Source organism: Protopterus annectens, chromosome 7.part0 (assembly GCF_019279795.1).
Source record: "Protopterus annectens isolate FY-2018-M chromosome 7.part0, PAN1.0, whole genome shotgun sequence".
Lineage (NCBI taxonomy): Eukaryota > Metazoa > Chordata > Ceratodontiformes > Protopteridae > Protopterus > Protopterus annectens.
Genome location: NC_056739.1, coordinates 612855214 through 612883009, shown reverse-complemented (window position 1 = coordinate 612883009; position 27796 = coordinate 612855214).

Here is a 27796-nt window from a genome sequence, read left to right as displayed (position 1 = left end):
TTTCCCACCTGCACAGCCCCCAGCACAGCCCCGTCCTGGGCTGTGAAGGAACAGTGGCAACTGCCTATGGGTGGGGATATCAGTTCCACTGTTGCCATCTGTGGGCTCATGTGCCTTGGATATCCCAACCTCTGTCCCCGTCAATTGTGTAACCCCCCCCACATGTGTCATACACCGCCCCTGTATGCGTCTTGTCTGTCTTGTCTGTTAACCTACCCAACCTACCTCCCCAGCTATACCGACTACCTCACCTGACATACCACTCTCACCTGATAAAAAAAAAAAAGGGCACTCTGTACCCACAAAAAAATTACGCCCCATACATAGCTGTCCATGTTGCACACATGTCCGTTGGACATTGAAACTGTTAATTACAATTGGCTGTACAACAGGTATTAATGTTGTCCTGACACCTCTCTCAGGGGTGGAAGGTTCCAAATGTCACACTAAATTGCATACAAATGCACAGCTTTTGCTGAGAAAGACATGGGCAGCTATGGGCCTCACCTGCATCCTTCCTGCAAATTCCAAGCTTGTTTCCCTACTTCTTACCCTCTTTGTGACCCCTTTTTCACCACTTTCCTGTCACCCCTTTTTCTTTTCTTTCAAAGAAAATAGCGCGGGTGTGCGCTTGTGTCTTGTGAGCTAAACGCCAGTGCAAGATCGTGAGCTCTGCGCAAATGAGCGCAGACCTGGTTTTAAATGCTTAAAAGTGCCTTTGGCACTTTTGATTGACAGGTCCTGTACTCATTTCGAAAGAGAAATAAATACCCACTGTCAGTCTCAAACCATGGACCTTGGTAACACTAGTCTGTATGACCTACCACTAAGCCATGACTCTCATACAAGAACATAGTACTAAAATATATATAACATGTAATAGTAGGAATCAATATAAAGGCAATATAGGATGTGTACTACCCAAAGCATGTCAGGTAGATTTTTAATGCCTGAATTACTGGATTCCCATACTAGTTTAGTGTTCACGGAAACAGCCCTGCTAATTGTTAGCTTGTACATAATAATGTAAGGTAATGTACATATATGAAAGTATTATATGTACACACACACACACACACACACATATATATATATATATATATATATATATATATATATATATATATATAAATATATTAATACATGTGAAATATAGTGGTAGGTGTCAGTATTCACACACACTCACTACAGGAAACAGTGAAAATAAATGCAGCAACCACAATCTACAACACAGCCTGGCTCCTGTGAGACTTAATAACCCTTTTAACTGCGTAAAGGTGCCTTCAGCACTTTGATTGACAGGTCCTATACTCAGTTTGAAAGAAAAATAAATTCCTACTGTCAGTCTCAAACCCACGACCCTGGTAACATTAGTCTGTATGACGACCACTAAGTCATGACTCTCATACAAGAACATGGTGCTAAAATAAATATAACATGTAATAGTAGGAATCAATATAAAGGCAATATAGGATGTGTACTACCCAAAGCATGTCAGGTAGATTTTTAATGCCTGAATTACTGGATTCCCATACTACGTTAGTGTTCACAGAAACAGCCCTTCTAATTGTCAGCTTGTACATAATAATGTAAGGTAATGTACATATATGAAGGTATGTATATGTGCACATACATACATATATATATATATATATATATATATATATATATATATTAATACATATGAAATATAGTGGTAGGTGTCAGTATTCATACACACTCACTACAGGAAACAGTGAAGATAAATGCAGCAACCAGAATCTGCAACACAGACTCCTGTGAAACCTACTAACCCCTTTAACTGCTTAAAGGTGCCTCCAGCACGTTGATTGATAGGCCCTGTACTCAATTTGAAAGCAAAATATAAGCATACTAGTAGGCCCTACCACAAGACCATTGTAACACTAGTCTGTATGACCTACCAATAAGCCATGACTCTCATACAGGAATATAGTGCTAAAATAAGTAGAACATGTAATAGTAGGAATGAAGATAAAGGCAATATAGGATGTGTACTACCCAAAGCATGTCAGGCAGACTTTTACTGTCCCAATTACTGGATTCCCACACTAGTTTAGTGTTAACAGAAACAGCCCTGCTAATTGTTAGCTTGTACCCAATAATGTCAGCTAATGTACATATATGAAAGTATGTATATGTACACACACACACACATATATATATATATATATATATATATATATATATATATATATATATATATATACCAATACATATGAAATATAGTTGTAAGTGTCAGTATGCATACACACGCACTACAGGGAACAGGTGAGAGAAATGCAGCAACCTGAATTTACAACACAGCATGAAGCATGAGAGAAGTACTAACCTTCACACTCACAGAAAACTGTCGACAGCATACCAGCATGGTCCACGCCCTTACAACCTGAAAGGGCAACGCCTATCTCACATACCCTTTTATAGCACTGTCCTGAAATCACAGTGAGACATGCAATCAGTACACAACTGGCTGCATGCAATTAGCAAATGCTGCCTTACAATTGGTGCAGAGGCCATCACATGGACCTATGCAGATACCTACAAAAGCATGCAGTACTTACACTCCACACATGCAATACATTCATTGCAAAAAACCGACAGAGAAAGAGAGAAAGAGACAGAGATAGAAAAAAAAAAAGAAATAAAGACAGCCAGCAACAAAACCAGCAGCAGCAGCAAACAACAAGTAGCACCACTGACACAGCAACAGCTGACACAAACACAGGTAATGCAAAGTAGCAGGTTAATACTGTGTTTACTGTGAAACCTCCAAATGTATCATAGTTCACTATCTATAGGTATGTCCATGATATAGGTTGTGTGTACATAGTCCTGATATATATACATATGTAATATTGCTGTACATGTTGTCCATACTTAAAACTTCCATAGCTTAGAACACAAGGCCAGTTATGCATATGATGCAGTAGTTCCCAGGGCCAGTAGAGGTTCCTCCTCATTGGTGTGGGACCACTGTGTATGTATGGCACTGTTCAGGTACATATCCTGTAGTATGGCCAGGGTTTAATATCAGTCTGTAATGTGGTGCTATGTCCTCTAGGGGTGACCGTATCACACATCCAGGGATACCATTTTGTAACAGTGATGCTGTGTGTTCTGCAATGTTGTGGGTGGCCCTCACCTGGACATGTGAGATGATAGGGAGGTTACAGTCATCTGTGATAACTAATTCTACTTGTGTAGGAGAATGGGGGGGGGGGGGATACCTGCACCTAAACTGTCTGCAACAATGTTGCCAATATCTGTGCATTTGGTGAATGTGAAGCATCTTACCACTGCTGACCACAGATGCCTTGCCTTCATGTGAATCTGCCCTGTGCTGCAGTAGTGTCCTGCTATTGTTATACAATGTGCCTGTATCTGTAGTCCACTGGACAGGATAAATAAGTGGTGTGCATACGGTCTGGGTTAGATATGTGTGTGCACACTTACATGCACTATGTGGGATGTCTGTGGTAAGCTTTTGCAAAGGGGCCAGCAGTGTGTGTTGTGGCTTCCACTGGCCCAGTGGGCTGCATGGATAGCATCACAGTCCTAACTAGTGAATAACTGTGTAATTACATGCATACATAGCAAGGTAGTGTACTGTGCTTGTGGTGTTGTTGGGATATGTATATCCAGGCTGAGTATTGTGTGTCCACATCACAGGGTTGGATGGCAACACACATACAGTATGTAGGGATGAACACCCAGAGTGTTTCAGAAGTGTTGCCTGTGCAGAAATATTTGGCCATTACCTGTGCATCCCCCACAACACACACACATGCAACATATGGCAGAAGTACTATAGCAGTACACATAGGTTCATAAGTTCATAGTAGGCTATTTGCCCGAGGGCAACATGCGTTATTGGTACCAACACCTTCTCTTTTGTTGTTTTGTTTGTATAGGGTGCTGTCAACATCACTGTTTGTTAAGGGAAATGTGCACCCTGCAGTGCATAGCCCCATTTGGCAAAAGCCACATCCCACCCCCAGCATTGTGCACACACACACTAACCCCACCCACACTAAAACACATACTTCCCATTTGCAAGATTCAAACCCCTACCTAACTGTGTTATGACACTAGAGACAGACACATTAGCAGAGTGTGCTATTTGCACTAGTGGAAAAAAATCCTTTCTAATGCTGTACTTAGAGGGTGCTGACATCATCTGTGTTTAGGAAGAGGGATGTGCACCCTGTAGTGTGTTCTCCCAGTTGGCAAAAGGCACTTTTCCCTCACAGAATTATGCACACACACAAAGCCCACTCATACTAGCACACATACATTCCCTTTGTAGGATTCAAACCCCTACCTAACTATGTTATGACACTGGAGAAGGACACATTAGCAGAGCGCGCTATACAAATTACTGGAGAACTTAAATTCAGGTAATATAGTTATAGAGTGCTGACATCATCAGTGTTTCAAAAGGGGAATCTGCATCCTGTAGTGTACTGTCACAGTTGCTAATAGGGGCATTTCCCACACACACATCGATGTGTTTGAGGTTTGCATATGTGGGGGATCCAGTACTCCAGTGTGATTAGTATATGGTTCGATTGCAACAATGAGGGATATACTTCAAGTGGTGAGCATTTTGTACTCACGTTTGTGATGATCAGGTCTAGTATATTTGCCCCTCTTGTGGGAATGTTGACTACCTGTTCCATAGCTAAAGATTTTCTGAACTATGGGAACCCTAGAGCTTGGGTATTGTGGCTTGAGTAATGTTCACAGTCTATGTTTGGGTAGTTGACGTCACCCAGTGTGATGGTGTTTGCAGAGAAATCTATACTCTCCTGTGTCATCATGAAGGCTGTGTGGGATTCCTGAGTTTGAGAGGGTGCTGTAAGAGCTCCTCTGTGTCTCTTTCCATGTGGTCCAGGGAGGTACGTCTCAGGTTGTTCACACCAGCATGGACAATGACTGCCTCATACTTGTACTTGCTGTGGAGTGACCTGAGTGCTTGTGTTATGTGGCACATTCTATCACCCGACAGGTAGCTAAATGTGACCCTCACCTTGCTCAGTCTGGAGGGCGGGACGTCAGTCAACAGCTCATGTCAAGCATGTTCACACTCCTCATAAATGATGTGGAAACCTTCAAAGCCCCCAGGCCTGTTGAAAATATGGACCAGACTGCAGATACCTGTATAAAGGCATTCTATGGACACATTCAGGAATGCATGGATCATGCAATCCCAAATGAAAGCATGACCCACTCCTCCAAAGGCATACGTCCTGTGTGCTGGACACCAGCCATAAATAAACTATACAATAGAAGGATGAAGCTACTACATGATACAACAAACTCCCAAAATGTGAAGGCATCACTGATGAGTATTAGAAGATAACTACAGGCACTCATAAGATTGTCTAAGGCCATCTTTGAGAGAAGATTCCACAAGACACTGAGGATAATCACAAGGCTTTCTGTAGTTATGTTAGGAACCTGGGTGGTAATACCCAGATATGCTCAGAGGTAGTCCAAGATGTCACACGAACTACCAAACACACAGACATGGCCATCATCCTAGTGGACAGGTTCACTGCTACCTTCTCCCCCCCTCCACACCAAAAGGGCAAATATTTCTCCCAGCAGAGTGCTGCCCCCCCTGACATCTCAGATGCTCAGGTAAGAGCTGCCCTCTCCAAAGCAATAAACACTGCATCAATGGGACCAGACAGTGTCCCAGGCTGTGTCCTACATGAACCCCAAGAAGAGCTACACCCAGACATAACACTACTGTTCAATCCCAGCCTTACTACACGATATGTGGCCAAAGAGTGGCGTACAGCAACAGTGGTCCCTCTACATTCAGGTGGTGCCTTAATGGATCCTGGACACTATTCGCCCATGTCAGAATAGCTTGGTCTGCAAAGCTATGGCAAGGATCATCATGAACCCCATAAATATAGATATTGGGGACCTACAGACATGTCACCATACACAGTTTGGCTTTGTTAATGGCAGATCATGCCTCTCAAACCTGTTTGATTTCTTTGAAACAGTCACCAAGGCCACTGTCAAGGGGAAGGTGGTCTACACAGCCTACCTAGACCTTGCATAAGCCTTTGCTACAATACCCCACTTGTGCATTCTAGGGAAGCTCACCAGTGTACATATTAACCCCTATGTCACTACAGATATTGCACAGTGGCTCAAGGGCAGAACACACATGGTTCGAATTGCTGGAACCATGTCAGCCTCAAAACCAGTTACAAGTGGTGTCCCACAAGGCTCAGCCCTGGGATCTGTGATGTTCAGTATATATTTATCAGAGGTACAGGCCAACATGGAAGTACTGTGGCTGAGCAAGTCGCAGATGACTGCAAACTGGACGCCATAATCAACTCTCCAGCTAACACACGCATCCTCCAAAAGGGCCTCTTGGAAACACACGACGTGTGCCACAGCCATGGCCTCAAGCTGAATGCCAAAAAGTGTATAGTCATCCCCTTTGTCAAAAACAAAGTGACCACAAAGTACCACATATCTGTTAATCCATTAAGTGCAGACGAAGGAATTATGGACCTTGGGGTACACAGGTTGATAGCATTCTCTCATTTGACAACAACATGGCCAAAGTGGTTAGGAAAACATTTTATATGGGCCACATTATCATGAAGGGATTCACATGTAGATCAGGGGATGACATTGTGCCTCTTTACTCATCCCTCATCATGCCCATAAATGTCTACAATGCCCCTGTTGGCATGCACCTTACCAGACACCTGCAACAACTGGAAAGACCACATACATACCTCAACAAGAGGATTAAAGGGCTCAAATAGATGCCACATACTGACTGGTTAAAGAAACAGCAGCTCTACTCAGTGGCATACTGCCTCTTCATAGGCAATCTGTGCCTGACATATAAAGCCATGTCAAACCCTGGCTTAATGGCCATGCTGTACCTCAGAATATCCATATCCCATCAGTCTACACGCTGGAAAGACTTGAACCTCAGGAGTGATATACACAGGACATGCTGGAGGGACACATTCATAACTCAAAGGCCCCCTTCATTCTGGAATATTATCCCAATAGAAGATAGGCGCAGTCACTCAGTGACTATCTTCCAGAGGGATATTAATGACTGGATGTGACATTGTAGGTTTACCCTGGGTATCACTTATGTGTCACTGTTAGACAGAGGCACAGTATACTAACCTTGGAAAAGGGCATAGCAAGATAGATTTACAATGCATGGTGAAAGCCACACACATTCTGTCTAGGTGTATAAATACCCTAGGGCAGATATCCTTGTATGAACCTATGGACCTATGTATCTTGTTCACCATTGGCCCTATGTGCTGTTAATCACCAATGCAATCTCAATACTATGGTAGCATGTGCAAAGGTCAGTTGTCAGTCACCTCTATGGTACAGTTGTGGAATATGTGAGTCATGTAGTAATGTCACAGCTGCCACATGTACACAGTCAACCCTATCCCCTACCCATGGATGTACAACACATGTATGAGATGGAAACACATGGCCAAACTGTGGACTAAGCACTCTGAACCCAGTACTGGCATAACCTGTCAGGTGGCATGAAATACTACAGTGACTGCAATACCAGTACAGTGAGGTCATGCTCACCATGCTGGACAAGGTGAAGGTCACAGTGATATGCGCATGGGGCACTATGGTCCACCACATAACACAAGCATACAGGTCATTCAGATGCATGGACACATATGACTCAGTCATTGTCCATGCCACTACAGCTGACGTGTGATGTCCCTCACTGGGATACATGATAGGGAACATGGAAGGGCTCACTGAGCAAGTGACACAGGCGGGTAGAACCCTGACCTTGGTTGGCATCAGACCCTCACCAGGAATGCTGACATATTACTGAATGCTAATGAATTACTGTAGCTACAACACCCTAGCTGAACGGTTCTTAGCATGCGGTCACTGCATTGCTATGGAACAACATCTTACCACTCCCACAACAGGTGAAAACATGCAGCACCTGTTCATCAACAACATGTAGACTATATGCCCCAGACCAGGTGTGTATCCCTCACTACTAGGTTGATAGCATCTACATCTCACACTGTATATACACATCCCACATGCAGCACCTGCGCAGAAGACCACAGTCATAATGTTACCCTGTGCAAATACCATGTATTCACATGTGGCAGGCATCACACATGGTAACAATTGCAGGTCACAGGTTCATATGTGTATTTGGCACACACATACATCATGTGTGCATTGCCATTACTGGTTTAATCGATGTCATGCATTATTGTGAGAAACAACCCGCACACATGGGCATTCTGTGTGGGCAAAACACACGTGACATGTCTGGAATCAAAAGCCATAAATAATTGTGATATTGTTTAGAAAGGGGTATGTGCATCCTGTAGTGTGTTTTCCCAGTTGCCAAAAGGAATGTTTCTTTCATACACACTTACCCCACTTCACACACACTTGTCACTTGCTGGATTCAAACCCTGACCTAACTATCTTATGACACCAGAGACGGATGCATTAGCAGAGCGTGCGATTCGCATTACTGGGAGATTTCTTTTCTCCTGATATACTTATAGGGTGCTGACATCATCAGTGTTTAGAAAGGGGAATGAGCATCCTGTGGTGTGTTTTCACACTTGCCAAAAGGGATGTTTCTCTCATACACACTTACATCCCTTCACACACACTTGCTGGACGGACGCATTAGCGGAGAGTGCTATTCGCATTACTGGGAGATTTCTTTTCTCCTGATATACTTATAAGTGCTGACATCATCAGTGTTTAGAAAGGGGAATGAGCATCCTGTGGTGTGTTTTCACACTTGCCAAAAGGGATGTTCCTATCATACACACATTTACCCCCCTTCACACACACTTGCTGGATTCAAACCCCTACCTAATTATATTATGACGCTAGAGATGGACACATTATCAGAGCACGCTATTCACATTACTGGGAGATTTCTTTTCTCCTGATATACTTATTGGGTGCTGACATCATCAGTGTTTAGAAAGGGGAATGAGCATCCTGTGGTGTGTTTTCACACTTGCCAAAAGGGATGTTCCTGTCATACACACTTAACCCCCTTCATACACACTTGTCACTTGCTGGATTCAAACCCCTACCTAACTATATTATGACACTTGTGACAGACGCATTAGCGGAGCATGCTATTCGCATTACTGGGAGATTTCTTTTCTCCTGATATACTTATAGGGTGCTGACATCATCAGTGTTTAGGAATGGGAATGAGCATCCTCTGGTGTGTTTTCACAGTTGCTAAGTGGAACATTTGGACTTAATGTATGAGCATGCCCAGTTCAGCCTTCACATGGCATGTTGTGTGAAGGATGTCTCATTTATCAAAGTGTGTGAGCATGCCCAGTGTGAGCTTTCCATATGTTGAACTCTGCAGCCCATCACATTTGTGAATGAGTGTGACCTTCAGCAAATATCTCCAGTTTATGGTTGTGTGTTCTGTGCCATGTTGTGTAGTTACTGTCCAAATGCTTTTGTGTGAACACAACAGGGATTATACTGTGCCTGCAGGCTTTGCATGGGATACTTTGCATACAATTGTCAACATCCGTTCATACTGACCTAACACTGTAGTACTGTATAGTGTAGTGGTTCAGTACTTTCACTGTGGTGGACAGTATCCTGGGCTTTAGTCCTATCACTGCTTTACATTTCCATAGTGTGCACAACAGCCTGGTTAGGGTCCAGTTGTGCACATCGGCACAAAGGCGGTGCCTCTACAGACCCTGGTAATTACCACCCCATAAGCTTAACAAGTCTAGTCTGCAAAGCTATGGAGAGGATCATAATGGAGCTCATAAACAAAGCTATGGGGACATGCAGACATTGGACCCGTCCCAGTTTGGCTTGGTCAAGGGCAGATCATGCCTTTTGAACTTGGTCGACTTCTTCGATACAGTCACTAAGGCCATTGATGAGGGAAGGGCAGTCCATACAGCCTACCTTGACCTTGCAAAGGCTTTCGACACAATACCCCACTCGGGTATTGTAGAAAACCTACCAACCTAAATGTAAACCCATATGTCACAAGATGGGTTGCAAACTGGCTTAAGGACAGGCCCCACAGGGTTAGAGTTGCTGGCGCTATGTCAGACTCCAAGCCGGTCACAAGTGGTGTCCCACAGGGCTCAGTCCTTGGCCCCCTATTGTTCGTCATCTACTTCTCAGAAGTACAGGCCAACATGGGAGGACTTTGGCTGACAAGGTTTGCAGATGACTGCAAACTGGGCACCATAGTGGACAGTGCATCAGACACGGATATCCTTCAGAAGGGACTCACAGAAACTGATAGCTGGTGCCAGAGCCATGGCCTGCCGTTAAATGCCAAAACATGTATAGTCATACCCTTCGGGAAAAGCAAGGTAACCCCAAGCTACCATATAGGTGGCAATCCTCTAAGCACAGAGGAGGTTATCATGGACCTGGGGACCCAGGTTGACAGTGGCCTTTTTTCTGACACTCACGTTGCTAACGTGGCTAGAAAGACATTCTACATTGCCCACCTGATCAAGAAGGGATTCACATCCAGATCTAGTGAGGTCATTGTTCCCCTGTACTCTTCACTTATCAGACTAATGATCAAGTACAATGCCCCATTCTGGATGTATCTCACCCGACATCTGCAACAATTGGAGAGACCCCAAAAGTCCCCCACCAAAAGGATAACGGGACTCTAACATCTGTCATATGCTGCCAGATTGAAGACACTCCAGCTCTATTCAGTCACATACCATCTGCTCAGAGGTGACATGTGCCTGACATGCAAGGCCATGTCCAACCAGGAAGTAATGGACATGCTCCACCTCAAAACCGCCAAATCCACCAGAACCACTAGGGCAAGTGACGTAAACCTTAGCAGGGATATAAGTAGGACATATTGGAGGGATAGATTTATCACTCAGAGACTCCCTATGCTGTGGAATACAATCCCAGTCCATGTGAGGCAGAGCACCTCGCTGGCTCTGTTCAAGGGGAATCTTGACCTGTGGATGGGAGATCATAGGTTTACCCCAGGGATCATCTCTGTGTCTCTGCTGGACAGAGGCACGACAAACTAATGGGCACAGTATTGTTTCCATATAAGGGTGGCGTACACCACAAAACTCTGGGCTAGGCTTATAACTGCCTTAGGGCAGATAGCCTAGTATAAACCTATGAACCTATGAACCTATCTGACCATGTTGCATTATGTTCAGATATGAACTACTTACAACAGCCTCATCCAACATCAGTAGTGTATTCCACAACATAGGTGTACATTGGCAAACACTACCGATGTGCTCTAGGCCATTTATAATGCTAGTCAGAGAGTGTGTTTGTCCTTGACACATTGTAAGTGTAGTTTGCCATGACATATGTCTTGTTTAGTATACTGTGCCTCTGTCTACCTGTGACATAACATTGAGTCCCAGGGTAAACCTACCATCTCCCATCCACTCATTAAGATTCCTGTTGAGGAGAATCGATGAGTGACTCTATGGATAACCTGTACTGGTAGTTTACTCATGCGTGGGGGTGGCTTCTGTGTTATGGATAATGCAGTACAGCTTGTCCTATGTATGTCAGTGCTGGGGTTCAGGTCCCTCATGTGCATAGCTCACTGCCATTCAGATTGTACAAGGTGCAGCATGTTCATTGATTCCAGCTTGGACATGGCTTTCTACATCAGGCACAGCTTGCGTCTGGGTGGCCAGCATGGCAGTGTGTGGAGTTGCACTCTGTTTAATCAGGCAACACATTACATGTGTTCAAGCTCTTTGATACTCCTGGTGAGGTACTGTTGTGGACTTTGCAGTTGATGGAGGTGTCTGCTGAGGTACACCCCACAGGGGCTGTTGTGGTCATTTGTAATGCTGATGAAGGATAACTGCAGAACCACAATGACCTCCCTTATCTAGATGTCATAACCTTCATGATTAGGTTGGTATATGGATTGTTTCTGTTAACACTACAGCCACATGTTTGTCCAATGCAGGATATCTATCACCTTGTGTACCCAGGTCTGTCATTACATGTTAAGTATGTAATGGGTTAACACCTATGTGGTAATTGGTGGTCAGTTACTGTATATCCACAGAGGTTGACTATACAGTTTTCTCCATTTAACATGCTGACATGGCTATGGCACCGGTTGTCTGTTTCTATGTGGCCCTTTTGTGGGATGCTTGTGTCAGCTGGAGTGTCAGATATGTTGGTTTGTAGTCCTCTGCAACATGTTCAGGCACAGTCCTTACATGTTGGCCTGTACCTATGGGGCATATATACCAGACGGGAAGGTCCCAGGACCAAACTTTGTGGGATACCTGTTATATGGTTTGTAGTCTGACATGGCTGCAGCATGTCCCGACCATGTCAGTTCTGTCATTGGTCTGGTTTGCAACCCTCTAGTGACATTGGGGTGTATATATAAGCTGGTGAGCATATCTATATTGAATAAATAGGGTATTGTATGCAAGGCTTTGCAAGCCCCCTCAGCTTATAGGGTGAAAACATGCAGCACCTGTTCATCAACAACATGTAGACTATATGCCCCAGACCAGGTGTGTATCCCTCACTACTAGGTTGATAGCATCTACATCTCACACTGTATATACACATCCCACATGCAGCACCTGCGCAGAAGACCACAGTCATAATGTTACCCTGTGCAAATACCATGTATTCACATGTGGCAGGCATCACACATGGTAACAATTGCAGGTCACAGGTTCATATGTGTATTTGGCACACACATACATCATGTGTGCATTGCCATTACTGGTTTAATCGATGTCATGCATTATTGTGAGAAACAACCCGCACACATGGGCATTCTGTGTGGGCAAAACACACGTGACATGTCTGGAATCAAAAGCCATAAATAATTGTGATATTGTTTAGAAAGGGTATGTGCATCCTGTAGTGTGTTTTCCCAGTTGCCAAAAGGAATGTTTCTTTCATACACACTTACCCCACTTCACACACACTTGTCACTTGCTGGATTCAAACCCTGACCTAACTATCTTATGACACCAGAGACGGATGCATTAGCAGAGCGTGCGATTCGCATTACTGGGAGATTTCTTTTCTCCTGATATACTTATAGGGTGCTGACATCATCAGTGTTTAGAAAGGGGAATGAGCATCCTGTGGTGTGTTTTCACACTTGCCAAAAGGGATGTTTCTCTCATACACACTTACATCCCTTCACACACACTTGCTGGACGGACGCATTAGCGGAGAGTGCTATTCGCATTACTGGGAGATTTCTTTTCTCCTGATATACTTATAGGGTGCTGACATCATCAGTGTTTAGAAAGGGGAATGAGCATCCTGTGGTGTGTTTTCACACTTGCCAAAAGGGATGTTCCTATCATACACACATTTACCCCCCTTCACACACACTTGCTGGATTCAAACCCCTACCTAATTATATTATGACGCTAGAGATGGACACATTATCAGAGCACGCTATTCACATTACTGGGAGATTTCTTTTCTCCTGATATACTTATTGGGTGCTGACATCATCAGTGTTTAGAAAGGGGAATGAGCATCCTGTGGTGTGTTTTCACACTTGCCAAAAGGGATGTTCCTGTCATACACACTTAACCCCCTTCATACACACTTGTCACTTGCTGGATTCAAACCCCTACCTAACTATATTATGACACTTGTGACAGACGCATTAGCGGAGCATGCTATTCGCATTACTGGGAGATTTCTTTTCTCCTGATATACTTATAGGGTGCTGACATCATCAGTGTTTAGGAATGGGAATGAGCATCCTCTGGTGTGTTTTCACAGTTGCTAAGTGGAACATTTGGACTTAATGTATGAGCATGCCCAGTTCAGCCTTCACATGGCATGTTGTGTGAAGGATGTCTCATTTATCAAAGTGTGTGAGCATGCCCAGTGTGAGCTTTCCATATGTTGAACTCTGCAGCCCATCACATTTGTGAATGAGTGTGACCTTCAGCAAATATCTCCAGTTTATGGTTGTGTGTTCTGTGCCATGTTGTGTAGTTACTGTCCAAATGCTTTTTGTGTGAACACAACAGGGATTATACTGTGCCTGCAGGCTTTGCATGGGATACTTTGCATACAATTGTCAACATCCGTTCATACTGACCTAACACTGTAGTACTGTATAGTGTAGTGGTTCAGTACTTTCACTGTGGTGGACAGTATCCTGGGCTTTAGTCCTATCACTGCTTTACATTTCCATAGTGTGCACAACAGCCTGGTTAGGGTCCAGTTGTGCACATCGGCACAAAGGCGGTGCCTCTACAGACCCTGGTAATTACCACCCCATAAGCTTAACAAGTCTAGTCTGCAAAGCTATGGAGAGGATCATAATGGAGCTCATAAACAAAGCTATGGGGACATGCAGACATTGGACCCGTCCCAGTTTGGCTTGGTCAAGGGCAGATCATGCCTTTTGAACTTGGTCGACTTCTTCGATACAGTCACTAAGGCCATTGATGAGGGAAGGGCAGTCCATACAGCCTACCTTGACCTTGCAAAGGCTTTCGACACAATACCCCACTCGGGTATTGTAGAAAAACCTACCAACCTAAATGTAAACCCATATGTCACAAGATGGGTTGCAAACTGGCTTAAGGACAGGCCCCACAGGGTTAGAGTTGCTGGCGCTATGTCAGACTCCAAGCCGGTCACAAGTGGTGTCCCACAGGGCTCAGTCCTTGGCCCCCTATTGTTCGTCATCTACTTCTCAGAAGTACAGGCCAACATGGGAGGACTTTGGCTGACAAGGTTTGCAGATGACTGCAAACTGGGCACCATAGTGGACAGTGCATCAGACACGGATATCCTTCAGAAGGGACTCACGGAAACTGATAGCTGGTGCCAGAGCCATGGCCTGCCGTTAAATGCCAAAACATGTATAGTCATACCCTTCGGGAAAAGCAAGGTAACCCCAAGCTACCATATAGGTGGCAATCCTCTAAGCACAGAGGAGGTTATCATGGACCTGGGGACCCAGGTTGACAGTGGCCTTTTTTCTGACACTCACGTTGCTAACGTGGCTAGAAAGACATTCTACATTGCCCACCTGATCAAGAAGGGATTCACATCCAGATCTAGTGAGGTCATTGTTCCCCTGTACTCTTCACTTATCAGACTAATGATCAAGTACAATGCCCCATTCTGGATGTATCTCACCCGACATCTGCAACAATTGGAGAGACCCCAAAAGTCCCCCACCAAAAGGATAACGGGACTCTAACATCTGTCATATGCTGCCAGATTGAAGACACTCCAGCTCTATTCAGTCACATACCATCTGCTCAGAGGTGACATGTGCCTGACATGCAAGGCCATGTCCAACCAGGAAGTAATGGACATGCTCCACCTCAAAACCGCCAAATCCACCAGAACCACTAGGGCAAGTGACGTAAACCTTAGCAGGGATATAAGTAGGACATATTGGAGGGATAGATTTATCACTCAGAGACTCCCTATGCTGTGGAATACAATCCCAGTCCATGTGAGGCAGAGCACCTCGCTGGCTCTGTTCAAGGGGAATCTTGACCTGTGGATGGGAGATCATAGGTTTACCCCAGGGATCATCTCTGTGTCTCTGCTGGACAGAGGCACGACAAACTAATGGGCACAGTATTGTTTCCATATAAGGGGTGGCGTACACCACAAAACTCTGGGCTAGGCTTATAACTGCCTTAGGGCAGATAGCCTAGTATAAACCTATGAACCTATGAACCTATCTGACCATGTTGCATTATGTTCAGATATGAACTACTTACAACAGCCTCATCCAACATCAGTAGTGTATTCCACAACATAGGTGTACATTGGCAAACACTACCGATGTGCTCTAGGCCATTTATAATGCTAGTCAGAGAGTGTGTTTGTCCTTCGACACATTGTAAGTGTAGTTTGCCATGACATATGTCTTGTTTAGTATACTGTGCCTCTGTCTACCTGTGACATAACATTGATCCCCAGGGTAAACCTACCATCTCCCATCCACTCATTAAGATTCCTGTTGAGGAGAATCGATGAGTGACTCTATGGATAACCTGTACTGGTAGTTTACTCATGCGTGGGGGTGGCTTCTGTGTTATGGATAATGCAGTACAGCTTGTCCTATGTATGTCAGTGCTGGGGTTCAGGTCCCTCATGTGCATAGCTCACTGCCATTCAGATTGTACAAGGTGCAGCATGTTCATTGATTCCAGCTTGGACATGGCTTTCTACATCAGGCACAGCTTGCGTCTGGGTGGCCAGCATGGCAGTGTGTGGAGTTGCACTCTGTTTAATCAGGCAACACATTACATGTGTTCAAGCTCTTTGATACTCCTGGTGAGGTACTGTTGTGGACTTTGCAGTTGATGGAGGTGTCTGCTGAGGTACACCCCACAGGGGCTGTTGTGGTCATTTGTAATGCTGATGAAGGATAACTGCAGAACCACAATGACCTCCCTTATCTAGATGTCATAACCTTCATGATTAGGTTGGTATATGGATTGTTTCTGTTAACACTACAGCCACATGTTTGTCCAATGCAGGATATCTATCACCTTGTGTACCCAGGTCTGTCATTACATGTTAAGTATGTAATGGGTTAACACCTATGTGGTAATTGGTGGTCAGTTACTGTATATCCACAGAGGTTGACTATACAGTTTTCTCCATTTAACATGCTGACATGGCTATGGCACCGGTTGTCTGTTTCTATGTGGCCCTTTTGTGGGATGCTTGTGTCAGCTGGAGTGTCAGATATGTTGGTTTGTAGTCCTCTGCAAACATGTTCAGGCACAGTCCTTACATGTTGGCCTGTACCTATGGGGCATATATACCAGACGGGGAAGGTCCCAGGACCAAACTTTGTGGGATACCTGTTATATGTGGTTTGTAGTCTGACATGGCTGCAGCATGTCCGACCATGTCAGTTCTGTCATTGGTCTGGTTTGCAACCCCTCTAGTGACATTGGGGTGTATATATAAGCTGGTGAGCATATCTATATTGAATACGTAGGGTATTGTATGCAAGGCTTTGCAAGGTCCAGCTACACTGTGTGGACCACATTGCCCTCATCAGTGACCTCAATCACTGTTCCAACTGAGTCACACATGTTTAGGGGCGGGGTCTGCACTTCATAAACCCACACTGGGTAGGGTTGGTTGTCAATAGATCCCCATTATCGTTATGTCTGCGGTACATGCTGATCCTTTCCATAGCTGTGCAGACCAAGCTGCTCAGGATTCTGTGGTGGTTGTTTTTAGTATCCATTCAGGCGACGCCTTTCTTGAGAACAACCACTGTTGCTGTACACTGCTCTTTGGGTACATATCCTGTGGTAAGGCTGACATAATGTCAGGGAGGCAGCAGTCTGCTGGGAAAGATATTTGGCATTATGGGGGGGGGGGTTTGCACTGCACCTGTCAGGATGTATGTTGGCAATACGTGTGTGTGTGTTTGGTATGTTATTTGTAATATTTGTGTGATCCAGAGCATATCCAGGAATTCACAACACGCTTACTACCATCAGTTGCAGCAGCCTTGGGGTTATCCTTAGTGTCCTGTACTATTTGTGTCATAATAGGTTCATAGGTTCATACTAGGCTATCCACCCTAGGGCATTTGTAAGCCTAGCCACAGTGCGTGTGGCTTTTGTCACCCCTTGCTATGTGAATATTATGGCCATTTATGATTTACTTAGCTGTGCCTCTGTCTGGACATGACACAGTAAAGACCCCAATGTACATCTACAATTATCCATCCATTTTGCTAACTTCCTGTTGAAGAGTGTGAGTGAGGGGCTCTGCCTAACATGTAGTGGTATTCTGTTCCAGGGTGTGGAGAGACTCAGGGTTAGGTATCTGTCCCTCCAGCACATCCTATTTGATTATGTGTTAAGGTTGACATCTCTGACTCACACAGCTCCGATGGCTTTGAGTTTTCTGGGGTGGAGCATGCCCATTACTTCTGTGTTGGACATGGACTTGTACAACAGACATACAATGCCTCTGTGTAGGCAGTATGTGACTGCATTCAGCTGTGGTGTCTACAGCCATGCAGCATATGAGATATATTTGAGACCCTTTCTGACTCTTGCTGAGGTACCTTTGAGGTCTTTCTAGCTGCTGCAGGTGCCAGGTAATGTACATCCCAAATGAGGCATTGTATTACAATATGGTCTGATAGGGGAACAGTATAGGGGCACAATGACCATTGCTGACGTAGATGTGAATCCTTTCATGATACAGTGTCCAATATAGACAGTCTTCCTAGCCAAATTGGCGATGTGACTGTCACATAACAGGTGACTGTCCACTTGTGTCACTAGGTCCCTGATTACTCCTTCCACACATAATGGTTTACCACCTATGTGGTAATTTGTGTGTACCTTGTTTTGTATTTGGTGGTACATTCATACTGTCCATTGTCTTCAGGACAGTGGGGTGGGGTTCCTGTGTGTGAGAGTGTGGTCTGTAGCATGCTACAGACTGTACAGCAGTCTTGCCTACGGTTAGTTGCACATGGGTGGACTGCAATGACATAAGCATTGTCAGTTAACTGGATGTATGGCTGGCTGTGCTGAATATGGATACTCACCCTCCTTTTATGTTTTGTTACAGGTTTTGTGGCCATACCACATGATATGTGGTATTACCTGGTAGTGCTGGTGTGCTGTCACGAGGCTTGCAGCAGGTTTCTATCACTGGACAGACATCAATGTTCTCCATACTGGGGAGGGCCTCAGGAGCATGCATATTGAGGTTTACACATCTGGCATTGATCAGCATTACCCTTCTGTTTCTTTCCAGTTTTGTTTTCTATGGTGGTGGGCTGGTCTTTTCGGCCTTGCCTACAGAAGGATCTCTGTAGGTTGCAAAAGCCTTAGGCAATATCCAGACGCTCATGGGTAACAGGTGCAAGCCATCCCTGGGAGAGCAGCATGTCTCACTATGGAGTCACCTATTACAACTGTATCAGGCATGTTGTTTCTCCTTCTGTCCTGTGACTGTTTGGCACACCAGCTTTGTGTACTATGTGTTACATGTTCTATGTCTGGAGGTTATTTCATTGGGTGTCTGCTTTGGAGGCTTGTGTCGGTGTTGTGTGTTTGTAATTAGGGCCTCTGGGAATGTTTTTGTGTTTATGTGTTTGGTTTACAGTCGTTGTAGGTCTATGTGGGACTGGGTTTGTGGTGTATGTGGTTACCTTGTCCTCCTGACTAGTTTTGACAGTACTGATTTGGGGGTGCTCAGGCTCCGGTTTGGCTACCTGGTTGTATCTATCACATACATTTGTATTTATTGGGGAGAGTTGTTGTTGTGTGTGTACTTGGGACAGGTGTCACATTGCCACTGGATTCACAGATTCTACTTGTTTTGCCTGACCTTAGTGGATTGTATGTGTGGACACATTTTATTGACATACTACTGATCACTGATTACTTCACTTTTCATGTTTGATCTATCATGTGGTAGCTTCCTCATTCTCTTCAATGGTTTAGTAATTGCTGGAGTCCAGCATGACAGATGCCTGGGTGTATGGCATTGTGTCTTGTTGTTTGTGATTGCAGACTCCACGCACTCTTGGCTGTGTTCATGGTATGCCTGTATAACATGTTCTGCAGTGTGTCCCATATTCTGGACCTGCACAGGGCTTTTCATGGATTCCACATTGGTTTGTAGGGGTGCAAGCTATGCTTTATACATGTGTTTCACTGTGGTAATCTGGCCAGGGACTGGGGTCGGGATGTGTAACTACAGTGTGATTACTCTATGGTCTGGTCTTACCAGTGAGGGATACACTTCTCATCTTGACATCCAGTACACATATTTCTGATTATCACATCCAGTATGCTTACCCCTCTTGTGGAAGTGTTACATTTGCATGTCCATTTTGTTTGATGGATTCTGGGAAAATGTCTACACTTGTGTCAGTGCTAGTATAATACAAAGAGTATAGTGACAAACACCTCAAAAGCTGACTTCACACTTCTGCGGACTGAGATGGTATCCGTTAAGCCCACTGGGCCAGTGGAAACCACAACACACAATGGTGACTCCTTCACAGACGCTTTCTACGGACATCTCCGAGATAGCATGGACCATGCAATCACAAATAACAACAAGACCCTCTCCACCAAGGGAAAGTGGCCTGTCTGGTGGACCCCAGCCATAAACAAACTGTATAACAGATGAAGGATACTAATGCAAGACAGAGCTACATCTCCTACAGGGAAGGCAGCTGTGATCAGCACTAGTAAAAAGCTACATTCTCTCATAAAGACATCCAAGGTCAACTTTGTGACATAAATCACCAAAGACAATAAAGATAACCACACTGCCTTCTTCAGTTATGTCAGAAACCTGGGTGGGAACCCTCAGATATGCTCTGAGTTGGTACACAACAACATATATTTCAGTGACCTGACAGATATTGGCAACATTCTGACAGACAGGTTCAGTGCAATTTTCTCCCTCCCTCACCCCCAAAAGAAGATAGTTATCACAGCTGAATGTAACTTGACTGTCATCTCAGATATCCATGTGAGAGCCACACTCAGCAAAGACAAGAACACAGCATCAATGGGACATGATGGTATCCCCAGTTGCGTGCTATGTGAACTCCAGAAGGAGCTAAACCCGTATATACAAATGCTATTTAACCTTAGCCTTGCTACAGGATATGTACCTGAACACTGGTGTACAGCAACAGTGGTCCCACTCCACAAAGGAGATGCCTCCACAGACCCTGGGAACTACCACCACACAAGCTTAACCAGCCTTGTCTGCAAAGCTATGGAAAGAGTCATTATGGAGCTCTTAATCAGAGACATTGGTGACCTACAGACCCTTGATCCCACCCAGTTCAGCTTTGTACAGGGCAGATCCTGCCTTTTGCACCTAGTTGACTATTTTGAAACTGTCAGTAGGGCCATTGATGAGGGCTACGTGGTCCACACAGCCTACCTGCACTTGGCTAAGGCCTTTGACACAATACCCCACTCAGGCATCATAGACAAGCTCAACAGCTGAAATATAAAATCATATGTCACAGGATAGTTTGCAAAATGGCTAGGAAACAGAACCCATAACGCCGACATTGCAGGTGCCTTGTCAGATTCAAAGCCAGTCACAAGTGGTGTCCCACAAGGATCTGTCCTGGGACCCCTGTTATTTGGCATTTACTTTTCAGATATGAAAGCAAACATAGGAGGGTTGTGGCTGACAAAGTTTGCAGATGACTGCAACCTAGGCACCATAGTGAATACATCAGCCAGCACACACATCCTACAGAATGCCATCACAAACACAGATAGCTGGTGCTGGAATCATGGCCTGAAATTGAATGCAACTGATGTGTAGTCATCCCCTTTGGGAGGAACAAAGTACCCACAAATCAATACATAGACAGCAACCCACTGAGCACAGAAAACAAATCAGACACCTGGGGACACATGTAGATAGTGACATCTCGTTTGACACCCATGTTGCCAAAGTGGTTATAAAGACTTTCTATCTTGCCCACCTTATCATGAAGGGTTTTTCATCCAGATCAAAGGAGGTCATTGTACCACTATACTTCTCCCTTATCAGGCCCATGATTGAATACAAAGCCCCATTTGGTATGTACCTCACCCAGCACTTGCAACAGCTGGCGAGACCCCAAAGGTACCTTACCAAGAAGATCAGTGGTCTACAACACATGTCATATGCTTCCAGACTAAAGGAAATCCAGCTTTATTCAGTGGCATACCGCATACTTACAGGTGACCTATGCCTGACATACAAGACCATGTCCAATCAGGATTTGGTGGACATGCTCCACTGCAAGCAATCCAAATCCACCAGAACCATGGGAGCTGAAGATTTGAACCTCAGCACATGCATGTATAGGACATGCTGGAGGGACAGAGTCATAACTCAGAGGCTTCTCACACTCTAGCAGAGTATCCCAGTTCATGTTAGACAGAGTCCCTCACTGACTCTCTTCAAGAGATATCTGGACAACTGGATGTGAGATTGTAGGTTTACCCCAGGGGTCCTCCCTGTGTCACTACTAGACAGAGGCACAGTCAAGTTATTCAATTACGTAAGGGGGTCATAATGTGTCACTACTAAGTGAGAGGCACAATATTCGGAATCTATTCTGTACACTTATTACCACTATAAGGGGTGGCAATAGCCACATCACTATGGCTAGGCTTATAAATGCACTAGAGCAGATAGCCTAGTAGTAAACTATGTAACTATGAAACTATGGTGTATGTGTAGGTATTGTCAGTCAAGCAATATAATGTGGTTTGGGGGGCTTGATATCTTCCTGTATTCCAACAGTTTTTTGTCTATTCCTTCTAGCATGTCAAGGGATCAGTTGCTAGTGTCCTCTCCTGCTCAGCTGGTGAACCTGGGAATATTGAGGCAATGTTACAATTGCCCCATGTACACAGACAACCCTCTCCTTCTCCCACAAAACACATATACTTGCAATAGATGCAACTATATAGCCAAACTGGAGGCTGAGCTCTCTCAACATAGGACTGGCAAGACCAGAGAGGAGGAGAAGGTAACCACACACACCACAAACCCAGTCTCACATAGCACTATCACAACTTCAAATCATACACATAAACACACAAAGACATACTCGGAGGCTCTGATCAGAAATCTACCCTAACAGCAGAGGCCACCAAAGCAGACACCCAAACAACTGACTCCACAGGGCACAGCACATGCAACACATAGACCACAGAGTCAGTGTGCCAAACATTCACAGCCCTTAAGGCCAAACACAATGCCAGGCACACTCGTCATAGGTGACCCCATAGTCAGACACACTGACGTCCCGCTCACCAGATTGAGTAAGGGGAAGGTCACAGTAAGCTGCCTATCGGGCGCTGGAATCCACCACATAATGCAAGCACTCAGGTCACTCAACTGCAAGTACAAGTATGACTCAGTCATTGTCCATGCTGGTGTGAACGACCTGAGATGTACCTCCCTGGACTACATGAAAATATACATAGAGGAGCTCTCTGATGATGTAGCCCAGGCAAGTATGACCCTGACCTTGAGCAATATCCTACCTTCACCAAGAATGATGCCACAATACAGAGACAAGATGATCAGCTGTAATAATTGGCTTAAACTATGGTGTCATTCAAAGGGGATCCAATGTCTGTCTGCCTGGGATGACATGCTGGACAAGCCACGCTGATTCACAAGGGACGGCTTGCACCTGTCACCCCTGGGCTTCCGGATTGTGGCTAAGGCTCTTGCCACCCCCATTGTGCCTTTTTTAGGCAAGGCTTAGATTCTAAACCTACCACCCTAGAACACAAAAAAGGAAATAAACTAAGGGTAATGCTGCTCAATGCCAGAAGTCTCAACCTCAAGATGCACGCACTCGAAGCCCTTCTCAGTATGGAGAACATCGATGTCTGTGCTGTGACTGAAACCTGGTTCAAGGCTCCTGACAGCACCCCAGCACTATCAGGTGTTACCTCATATCATGCGTTCCAGCCCCAAAATCCGGACAACACCAACAAAGGAGGGTGGGTGTCCATATTCATCAAGGACACCCTCACCTCAAGGTTGGTGGCAACACACGATGCATCGGAGACCATCCAGGTACAATTAACCATAGGCAAGACTGCTCTGCGGTTTGTGGCAAGTTCCAGGCCACCCTCTCAAACTCAGGAGCCTCACACAGCTTTCCTGAAAACACTGGAGGGGATAAATGTATTTCCAAACACCATCATACTGGGTGATTTCAACTATCCAAATATAGACTGGGATCACTACTCAAGCCCCAACACTCTAGCCCAAAGGTTCCTAGAGTTCATAAACTCAAATGCCATGGAACAACTAGTCACCATCCCCACAAGAGGAGACAACATACTAGATCACATCATCACGAACATGGGGTCACAATGTTCAACACCAGAAGTATACCCATCATTGGTGAGATCAGATCATAAACTAATCTCACTGGAAGTCCACATCCCGCCCCCACCCCAGATAAAAAAGACCACAATGAAGAACTTCTCAAAAGCCGACTTCACACTTCTAAAGACTGGTGTGGTCTCTTTCAAGGCCCCCAAGCCAGTGGAAACCATTACCCAAGCCGCTGAATCACTTACAAATGCCTTCTACCAGCACCTCCAGGACTGCATGGATCAGGCAATCCCAAACAAAACAAAGACTCTTTGTACCAAAGGCAAGCATCCAGTCTGGTGGACCCCGGCCATAAACAAGCTGTACAACAGAAGGAAGGAGCTACTACAAGATAGAGCAAATTCCATAGAAGGGAAGACACCCCTGCTCATTATAAGTAAAAAACTGAGATCTCCCATAAAATCATCCAAGGCAGATTTTGAGAGAAAACTCGCTAAGGACTCAAAAGACAATCATAAGGCCTTTTTTAGCTATGTTAGAAACCTGGGAGGAGACTCCCAGATATGCTCAGAATTAGTTCAAAATGATGTAATAATCACTGAACCTACAGACATTGCCAACATACTGGCTGACAGGTTCAGTGCAGATTTCCTCCCTCCCTCCCCCCCAAAGGGAGAGATATCTATACCAGAGGATTGTAGCCCCCCAAACATCTCAAATGCTCAGGTGAGAACTGCTCTATCCAAGGCGAGGAACACAGCATCCATGGGACCAGATGGTGTCCCCGGTTGTGTGCTCCACGAACTCAATGAGGAATTAAACCCACAGTTAGGGCAGCTGTTTAATCTTAGCCTCACCTCAGGATACGTACCCAAGGAGTGGCGTATGGCAATGGTGGTCCCACTTCACAAACGAGGTGCCTCCACCGACCCCAGAAACTACCATCCCATCAGCTTGACAAGCCTGGTCTGCAAAGCTATGGAGAGGATCATAATGGCACTCATAAATGAAGACATAGGGGACTTGCAGACTTTGGATCCAACCCAGCTTGGCTCTGTCAAGGGCAGATCATGCCCTTTAAACTTGGTTGACTTTTTTGAAACAGTCACCAAGGCCATTGATGAGGGCAAGGCAGTCCACACAGCCTACCTTGACCTGGCAAAGGCTTTCGATATGATACCCCACTCAGGTATCATTGACAAACTCACCAGCTTAAATGTAAACCCATATGTCACAAGATGGGTTGCAAACTGGCTAAGTGACAGAACCCACAGGGTCAGAGTTGCTGGCGCCATGTCACACTCCAAGCCTGCCACAAGTGGTGTCCCACAGGGCTCAGTCCTGGGCCCACTTTTGTTCGGCATCTACTTTTCAGAAGTACAAGCAAACACAGGAGGATTATGGCTGACAAAGTTTGCAGATGACTGCTAACTGGGAGCCATACTTGAAAACCCATCTGACACAGACATCCTTCAGAAGGGTCTCATAGAAATGGATAACTGGTGCCAGAGCCATGGCCTAAAGTTAAACGCTAAACAATGCATAGTCATACCCTTCGGGAAAAACAAGGTTACCCCTAGTTCCCATATAGGTGGCAATCCTCTAAGCACAGAAGAGGTTATCAGGGATCTGGGCACCCAGGTTGACAGTAACCTTTCGTTTGACACTCACGTTGCCAAAGTAGTTAGGAAGACCTTCTACATTGCCCACCTGATCATGCAGGGATTCACATCTAGATCAAGGGAGGTCATTGCTCCCCTGTACTCATCACTCATCAGACTAATGATTGAGTACAATGCCCCATTCAGAATGTATCTGACCCGACACCTGCAGCAATTGGAAAGGCCCCAAACATTCCTCACCAGAAGGATAAAGGGTCTCAAAAATATGTCTTATGCTGCCCGACTGAAGGAACTCCAGCTCTATTCAGTCGCTTACCGTCTGCTCAGAGGTGGCCTGTGGCTGCATACAAGGCCATGTCCAACCTGGAATTAATGAACATGCTTCACCTCAAAACCTCTAAATCCATCATAACTACAAGGGCAAGAGACTTAAACCTCAACACGGCTATTAATAGGGTGTGCTGGAGGGACAGATTCATCACCCAGAGACTCCCTATGCTGTGGTACAACATCCTGGTACATGTGAGGCTGAGCACCTCACTGGCTTTGTTCAAGAGGAATCTTGACCAATGGATGGGAGATCGCAGGTATACCCCAGGGATAACCTCAGTGTCACTGCTTGACAGAGGCACAGCAAAATAATGGGCATATTATCCTTCAAACTGAAGGGGTGGCGGAAGCCACAAAACTCTGGGCTAGGCTTATAAATGCCCTAGGGCAGATAGCCTAGTATGAACCTATGAACCTATGAACATAGGCCTGGTGCGGTTCCTGCTATTAGGACAGTGGTCTGCAGCAAGCTATATAGTAGTAGGCAGTTTTAGCAATTGGTATTTGACCATGGCTAATCCATGTTGCTTCTTGTTGTGGTACCAACATGGGGGTGTGGTTATCCATGACATTTATTGCTAGTCACCCTCGTTTTGTAGCTTGTTCCATGTTTTTGCACATGTACATCACTGTATGAGGTGTGACCTGGTAGTGTTAGGGTGCTGATGTGGGCTTTGACCCAGTTTTCTATTACAGCACTGATATCTACATTCTCTATACTGTGTGCGTTTACACTGCACACATCTTGCTGTTTATACTTCTGGCATTGGGTAGCATTACATCTAGGTTCCTATCCCTTGTGGTACCTATGAAGGTGGGTTTGTGTTTTTGTGGTTTATGATTGGTGAGGGTGGATGTTAGTCAGGGTCCTCAGGTGTGCATATGGTACATGGTGTTACATTACTTAACACATGGCATTCATGCCTCAGGTGGTGCTGCAGGGCTGTCTCTGTCAGATGCACATACTACACTCCCTGTACATGTTTGGAAGCAGGTTGTGTCATGTTAGGCATCCCTGTTACTATATGAGCGAGTCAGAGCGGGTATCAGTCCCAGTGTTCCTACTGACCAAGTGTATGTGCTATGCGTTGCCTCTTTGCCAAGGCCAGGGCATACTGGGCACACCTCCTTCTGCCTACTGGGGCAAGGTCAGGTTGTTCCTCCTCCGAGTCACCCTCTGCCTGTGGTGGCCTTGGCAATGGTGGGGGTATGTTTGGCCCAGCCCTATGCTGGTCCTGCTGCAGCTGTTTCCACAGGATCATATTATGTAGCATAGCACATATCATGATCATTTGGGTACATGTAGTTGGTGTGTACTTCAAGGCTCCACCAGATGTGTCCAGACACCGGAACCGTGACTTGAGCAGCCCAAACACACGCTCTATGACATTACGTGTTGTGCGTGTGCCTCATTATGGCGTTCCTGTTCAGGTGTGTGTGCATTTCTGATGGGTGTCATCAGCCATGGCTCAAGTGCATAACCTGCATCCCCCACTAGGTGTCCGTGTGGGAAGTCCCCACTGGCAAATGATTGGTACAGCTGCGTCAGATGCCAGATGTGGGAATCGTGGTAGCTCCCAGGGCAGCCAGCACACACATTCATTATTATGCCCTGGGAATCACACACAACCTGGCAGTTGATGGAGGGGAATCCCTTGCGGTTAATGTAGGCTCTACCCCGCTCACCGGCTGGTGCTTTGATGCATATGTACGTGCAGTCTATTGCACCCAGTACCTCAGGGTATCCCGCTATTTGCTGGAAGAGACGCATATTGCTGGCCAATACCTCACGGGCATTGGGGAAATATACATGATCACCGACATGTGTTGACATGGCATCCAGGAACTGGTGCAGTACCCTGGAGGCTGATGCCTGTGATATCCCCATCATATCACCAGTTGGTCTC